We start from the raw sequence: 7,719 nt of genomic DNA on the forward strand, positions 1-7,719 counted from the left end.
GATGACTGAGTGAATCCCTTCCCACACACAGAGCAGATGAACGGCCTCTCCCCAATGTGAACTCGCTGGTGTGTCAGCAGGTTGGATGAAGTAGTGAATCCCTTCCCACACACGGGAGCAGGTGAACGACCTCTCCCCGGTGTGAACTCGCTGGTTTGTCAGCAGATTGGATGAAGTGGGAATTTCAGCGGCAGCAGCGGGGCTATAAAAGGCTCCAGAGACTAGGTAAGGCGTCAGAGCGTTGGCGGGAATTTCAGCAGCAGCAGCGGCGGGGCTATAAAAGGCTCCAGAGACCAGGTAAGGCGTCAGAGCGTTGGCGGGAATTTCAGCAGCAGCAGCGGCGGGGCTATAAAAGGCTCCAGAGACCAGGTAAGGCGTCAGAGCGTTGGCGGGAATTTCAGCAGCAGCAGCGGGGCTATAAAAGGCTCCAGAGACCAGGTAAGGCGTCAGAGCGTTGGCGGGAATTTCAGCAGCAGCAGCGGGGCTATAAAAGGCTCCAGAGACCAGGTAAGGCTTACCAGTCTCTGAACTCGGAACTCAGAGGGAAGGAGAGAGGTAAAAAATAATCGAAGTGTGACGTCATGAGGAAATCTACATGATATAAGGGGTTAATTTCAAGTGCTTGCTGGGTAAAAGTTTTCAGACTTGACACTGGGCAAGTGTCGATGTGTAACTAGAGCTATTGCACGTACTCGGACTACAGCCAAGAACAGATGTCTGCCCACCTAATGAGAATGTAGAAGTGAAATAATGAGTTCCTTTGATGTACCAATGACCTGATAACTTGTGACCGTAAGCAAAGCTAGCCTCCCAATATATGATTAAAGAGGACCTCCGGTTACACGATTCATGCCCCGTTATAGATTAACGGTTGACTTATGTGCCCAGGATCCTTCTGTCAATATGTTATTTCTACCTGATGATTAATCTAAAATGTATCCTGATAGAGGAACAAAGGAATGTCAATCAAACTTGTTTGTTACACTGTATAAATATGGAACGCTTACGCTGTATCATTGGAATAGTAGCCTCACCCCTTGAGTAGAGGTGCTGATTCCCCTTGCAAGAAAAGGAAAATAAAAGGCCTGTCCGTCTGACGAATCCAAGTGTGTATTGAGTCATTACCCAGAGCTAAGAAGTAAGGCACTTCTACAATTTGGAGGTCCCACCGAGATGGCTTGCTGTACCAATTGGTGAGTTAACAGACGCCGAGTACATTGCTCGGTTGGGAAAATCCCATCGGCCGAAGGTGGTGTTTTGCCACATTTTTAGGACTTTCCCTGCCAGAAGCATAGCTGCGCATAGTCTGTTTATTCCATTGGACAGTACTGCCATCGGGTAATTGACTCACAAGGTTCGGAGGTTAAACTGCCGTTGTGACTGCTTCCCTTTCAGAAACGGAACAGAGGACCAGCCATGAGGTGCTGACGCCCCGCGAACAGGATCGTGCAGAAAAGGACTGTATAAAGGTACCAGAGAGAGAAGGTTAAGTCAGGAATTTGATTAACTAAGGAGCTAGCGATTTATTGGAAATTGAACTAGCAAGGTTCCAGCTTGCTGAGAGAGAAGGTTAAGTCAGGAATTTGATTAACTAAGGAGCTAGCGATTTACTGGAAATTGAACTAGCAAGGTTCCAGCTTGAAGTTAGCTGGGACAAATTGAAGGCCCTTTTTGCTAAAGATTTGGCTAAAGGGAGTAGGGTAGAAGGAGAGAAGAGCTTGAAGTTAGCTGGGACAAATTGAAGGCCCTTTTTGCTAAAGATTTGGCTAAAGGGAATAGGGTAAAAAAAAAGAGAGAAGAGTGGGCGGTTGTTTGAAACACAGTGTCAATGTTTAATGTTTATGAGAGTGAGTATTTAACTACTTGTTATTGTCAATCAACTTTGCAGCTTTGTCCAGTAAGGCTGCATAGGTTGGGGATTTAGTAACACTTTGGTTGTTGTTTAACAAGTGTATTGTTTATTGTTATATGTATTAATGTTTAGTCATGTCTGATCTGTAGAGGCATCCCACGCAGATCATAGAGTGTTACGGAATTGTTGTATGTTTTAACTAAAATATTTAAGCTGAAAAAAAAACTGCAGAAGGGGTTGGAAAAAACCCAAGCCGGGGAAGTGAGTCCCGCGGCGGAATGTATTATTGAGAAAATAGTGATGTCTTTTACATGATCCACTAAGCTATTGTGGATTCAGTATTTTCCCCAGTTAGAAATACCTTCCACGAGGGTTGAGAACCCTCGAGTTTTATACGTATGTATAGTTTATTAATCTGATCTGTAGGGGCGTACAACGCAGATCATGGATTGTCACGGGAGTTTAGATTGTTTTAAGTGAACCATTTAAGCTGCTATAATGAGTGCTAGCACCAGTAAGCCACCCGAGAAAGGCACGCCAGCAGCCTTTATGTTAAAGAACTGGTCAATCATCCATTGATCACCTACCAAATTGGTCCAAATGGACTGTAAATAAGACTAGACCCTTTCCCTCAGATAGTCATTTAACATAGAAAGAATTACTTGCCTCGAGGAATGTTTAACGGAGAAATAGAGAACAGCCAGATAAAAAGACTGCCTCTATGTTTGTTGAGTCAGAAGAAAAAAAAAAAAAATTACCCCGAAGAAACACCTTTCTCCTCTATTATGGTAGGATAACAAGGTAACTATAGAAGGATGAATAGAGGGGAATATAGAGGAAGACGTGGTAGAATAAGAGGGTATGGACGATCTGGTAATTGTTACAATTGCGGACAACCCGGACATTGGGCAAACCAATCACAGAATCACAGAAACCCCACAGTGCAGATAGAGGCCATTTCGGCCCATCGAGCCTGCACCGACACATATCCCACCCGATCCCCGTAACCCCTACACCAACACATATCCCACCCTATCCCCACGTATTTAATCCCCCTAACACTAAGGGTCAATTTATCATAGCCAATCAACCTAACCCGCATATCTTTGGACTGTGGGAGGAAACCGGAGCACCCGGAGGAAACCCACGCAAACACGGGGAGAATGTGCAAACTCCACACAGACAGTCACCCGAGGCCGGATTCGAACCCGGGTCCCTGGCGCTGTGAGGCAACAGTGCTAACCACTATGCCACCGTGCTGCGAAAAATCGTCAGAACAAAACCTCCAATAATGGACCTCCGTTAGAGAATAAAGGTCCTAATTTCACTGTCCATAACCCTTTTTCGGACCAGTCAGGAGGTTATCCTACAAACGGACAGGGATTTAGGAGAAATAGAGATCAGAATTACTGACTGACACCAGCAGCCCCAGGCGCCACAGACCACCAAATGCCGGTTGTTTCTTTAAATTCACGCAGCGAACCTGAAGTTAAAATGCAAATAGCTGGGAGACCTATGTCATTTTAGTAGATACAGGAGCAACCTTTTCGGTGTTAGGGAAAGGATATTCTGAAGGAATGCCTATTAATGGGAAAAAGACCCCGATAGCTGGATTGGCTGGAATACTACAATGCTTGAATCAATCGACTCCCCTCACAGTAAAAGTAGAAGAATTTGAGGAAGAACACTCCTTTCTGTTATCAGGAGATGTCTCTATGAATTTATGTGGAAGAGACTTGCTGTGCAAAATGAATGCTACAATCATTTGCTCCCCATCAGGAGTAATGGTAGAAATCCAAGTAGATAAGGCATATGCGTACCCAGTAACAGAAATAAAACACCCTGTTCTTTACGCATGGGAAATTGCCGACCCAAGTTTGAGTCCCAAACTTGTCAGTCTGTTAGGAGCGTGGGGATTCGTTACAAGCTCCATAAAACAATACCAGGAATCCCTGAAACTAGGGAAATGGCATCCAAAATTGCACTGCACGGCCTGCTATGACAAAACAGGACAAGATTATCAGCCGTTTTTAAATTTAAAATACCTAACTATTAGACTGCACAGCCCTATAAAGTTACAATTAATCCAGCTGCACCATTACCCAAAAGGCCACAGTATCCATTGTCAGAGAAAGCAGAAAAAGGAATTGAGCCAATGATGGAATCATTGTTAAAACAGGGAGTTAACGCCGGATAGAATAAAGGTCGTTTGCAACACATCGTTGCCAAAAACTAAAAGAGAAATGAAGCATTTTCTAGGAATGACTGGCTATTGTAGACAATGGATATTGAACTATTCAGAAATAACCAGACATGAGCATGACAAATTTGGAAAATTCGCGGTTACCTGACTTCCTCGGGAACCCAGATTAAAAATGCACAAGAAGTGCAAAATCTTTTACTAGTTATTCAGAGACGTAAACAGATTGCAATTATTAAGTGCCAAGCGCACACGGGGCATTTGGACAAGGTTGCGCTTGGAAACGCTGCTGCAGATAGCGCTGCTAAGTCAGTAGCTATATCAAGTACTGAACGACAAGTTTCAGCCTTCCCTGTTAGGGAAAAGCCAGAGATACCGCAGCCCCCGTCCTTAGATGATGTGCTGACCCATCAAGATAGGGCCAGTTCTGATGAAGTAAAGGAATGGGTTGTTAATCATTGTTTTAAAAAACACTGACGGCTTATGGGTTCATCATGACGGCCGCATGGTGGCACCCAAATCATTACTATCACCAATTGCCCGATGTGTTCATAAATTCACCCATGCGGGCAAAAGGGGGATGGCGGACTATATCCTCAAGACCTGGTATGCACCAGGAATCTCAAAGTTGGCAAAACAAATATGTGAAAATTGTATTATCTGCCAGACCATGAATGCAGGAAAAAAAAAATAAAGAAGGTACAGCCCGCATCCCATCCAAACCCCATGGGTCCTTTTGTACACTTGCAAATGGATTTTATTGAATTACCTGTATGTATGAGCTTTAAATATGTATTAGTTATTATTGATATGTTTTCAAGATGGATTGAAGCGTTTCCTTGTAGAAAGAGTGACGCTACCACTGTTGCTAAATGTTTATTGAAGGACATTGTACCTCGCTTTGGGATACCAGCAAAACTGTCAAGTGACAATGGGTCCCATTTTACGGGAACAGTGATTAAGGAACTATGCAAAGCCTTACAGATTAACCAGCACCTCCATTGCAGTTATCATCCACAGTCGGCTGAACTAGTGGAAAGATATAACGGGATGCTGAAAAACAAGCTTGCAAAACTGTGGAAAGAAACTGGACTTAAATGGGTTGATCTGTTACCCATAGCTTTAATGACAATGCGGTCTGCTACCAACAGAACTACAGGATTGTTGCCTCACGAGATCGTCATGGGAAGACCACAAAGATTGCCCTTTTCGGCACCTTTAACAGCTAAACAAATGGACATTCATAAAATGGAGGAAGATATGTTGAGTTATTGCATTGCACTAACCAAATGCATTTCTAGTTTCCATCAACAGGTGAAGGAAGCCCAGGTCGATCCCGCTGAAGGAAAGTGCCATACTTTCGAGCCAGGAGATAATGTCTATATAAAAATCTTCAAGCGAAAGAATAGCCTTCAACCCAGATTTGAGGGACCCTTCCAAGTACTCCTGACCACAAACACCGCTGTGAAAGTAAAGGAGCGACCAACATGGATACATGCGTCCCATTGTAAGAAGGCATCAGTCGAAGATAATACACTGCCAAGATGAACTGGATTTGGACTTTAACAAGACTGTTCTTTTTGTCAACGATAATTGAAACTGCCACATTGATTTACCCAGATCCCCTGAAGGGCAAACCATGCATAGAAGAATGTGTACTTTTAAACAGTGATTTCTTTTATATTATATGCTATAACGAGACTATGAAGGTTCAGCTTCAGGATCACACTATGCAGGTACCCCCGTATCAACCCCTGAGTCTTAGGATTAGGCAGAATAAGATAGTAGAAGAAGATAGATGGAGTAAGTGCAAATGTAACTACACTTTGACTAAAACTACTACTAAACCACCGGGCGCAGTCGAATGGCCCTATTGGGGACGGTGGAACCTGTCCACAGTACAAAATTTGACTAGTAAAAAAAAATCTGGAAAGGAGAACAAGGAATAGGAATGATGCACCAGATATGGAACAAATTTGAAGCCTATAATAACACCTATTTCATCTGTGGGCATAGAGCATACCCTTGGTTGCCACAAAATTGGACTGGGTCATGTTATTTGGGATATGTAGTGCCCTATATACATCATATTTCATCTTAGGATAGCCACCCTGGGACACGAGCAAAACGAGCCATTACAGAAACTGAAAGGTTCTTTGCTATAGCATTTCCCTGATATGGAACAGGGAAGATAGCAAGAGAATCTATAAACATGGCAGCAGTGTTGGAACAAATAGCCAATGATACTGCTGATGCTCTTAGTGATGGAAACGCAGAAATGGTGGCTTTGCGCACTGTTGCCTTACAAAACCGCATGGCTCTGGACTAGTTGTTGGCAAAAGAAGGGGGCACATGTGCAATCATAAAAACCAAATGTTGCACCTATATCCCAGATAGCTCAGAGAATATCACCAACCTGGTAAACCACATAAAGGAGGCTGTAGAGAAACTACGTCAACCTGAACCATGGTCCATGTGGGATTGGATTTCAGGATGGGGAGGAGCATTGGGAAAGCAAATTTTGGAAGCCTTAATCGCAATTGTGATGATAATTTTAATTAGTTTATTGATTGGTTGTTTAAAATTATTGTGTACAAAAGTCCTTTCCTTATTAACGTCAACTCCTCCAGTACCAATGATGTCTGAATATGAGGATATTAAGGGTGAGACCTTTGATGTAGAGTTTTTTAAACTTAGTGAAATAGATTGTCCTTAGAAAGGACAAAAGGGGGGAATGAGGAAATCTACATGATATAAGGGGTTAATTTCAAGTGCTTGCTGGGTAAAAGCTTTCAGACTTGACACTGGGCAAGTGTCGATGTGTAACTAGAGCTATTGTAAGTACTCGGACTACAGCCAAGAACAGATGTCTGCCCACCTAATGAGAATGTAGAAGTGAAATAATGAGTTCCTTTGATGTACCAATGACCTGATAACTTGTGACCGTAAGTAAAGCTAGCCTCCCTATATATGATTAAAGAGGACCTCCGGTTACACGATTCATGCCCTGTTATACATTAACGGTTGACTTATGTGTCCAGGATCCTTTTGTCAATATGTTATTTCTACCTGATGATTAATCTAAAATGTATCCTGATAGAGGAACAAAGGAATGTCAATCAAACTTGTTTGTTACACTGTATAAATATGGAACGCTTACGCTGTATCATTGGAATAGTAGCCTCACCCCTTGAGTAGAGGTGCTGATTCCCCTTGCAAGAAAAGGAAAATAAAAGGCTTGTCCGTCTGACGAATCCAAGTGTGTATTGAGTCATTACCCAGAGCTAAGAAGTAAGGCACTTCTACAGTCACCAGAAAGCAGGTAAGTGATTGGTTGGTGAGTATTTCTCTCTTTTTAAACATAAACTCTGTGGTTTATAGTTTCTAAGGTGTGATATTCATCATCTAGAATCGGGGCAGAGGGTATTTAAAAATTATACTAATAAATGTAATTAATTACATAGAATGGGAGAGCAGGTGATGTGTTACTGCTGCAATATGTGGGAGCTGGTGGACACCATTGATGCTCACGGTGATCACATTTGCAGTAAGTGTTGGCTGCTCGAGGAATTCCGGCTCCGTGTTGATGAGCTGGAGTCCGAGCTTCAAACACTGTGACACATCAGGGAGGGGGAGAGTTACCTGGACTCTGTATTCCAGGAAGTAG

The 7,719-nt window shown here is 43.0% G+C and overlaps 1 long non-coding RNA gene across 1 annotated transcript; it reads left to right on the plus strand.

Moving 5' to 3' along the window:
• The first annotated feature begins 344 nt into the window (after nt 1-344).
• LOC147119618 (uncharacterized) lies at nt 345-7,306 on the plus strand. Its single transcript, XR_015078050.1, has 2 exons — nt 345-1,469; nt 5,354-7,306. It is a non-coding gene; the product is annotated as an uncharacterized LOC147119618 (long non-coding RNA).
• The last annotated feature ends 413 nt before the right edge of the window (nt 7,307-7,719 follow it).

Source organism: Somniosus microcephalus, chromosome 4, assembly GCF_052327205.1.
Source record: "Somniosus microcephalus isolate GS21.2 chromosome 4, FLI_Smic_1.0, whole genome shotgun sequence".
Taxonomy (NCBI): Eukaryota; Metazoa; Chordata; class Chondrichthyes; order Squaliformes; family Somniosidae; genus Somniosus; species Somniosus microcephalus.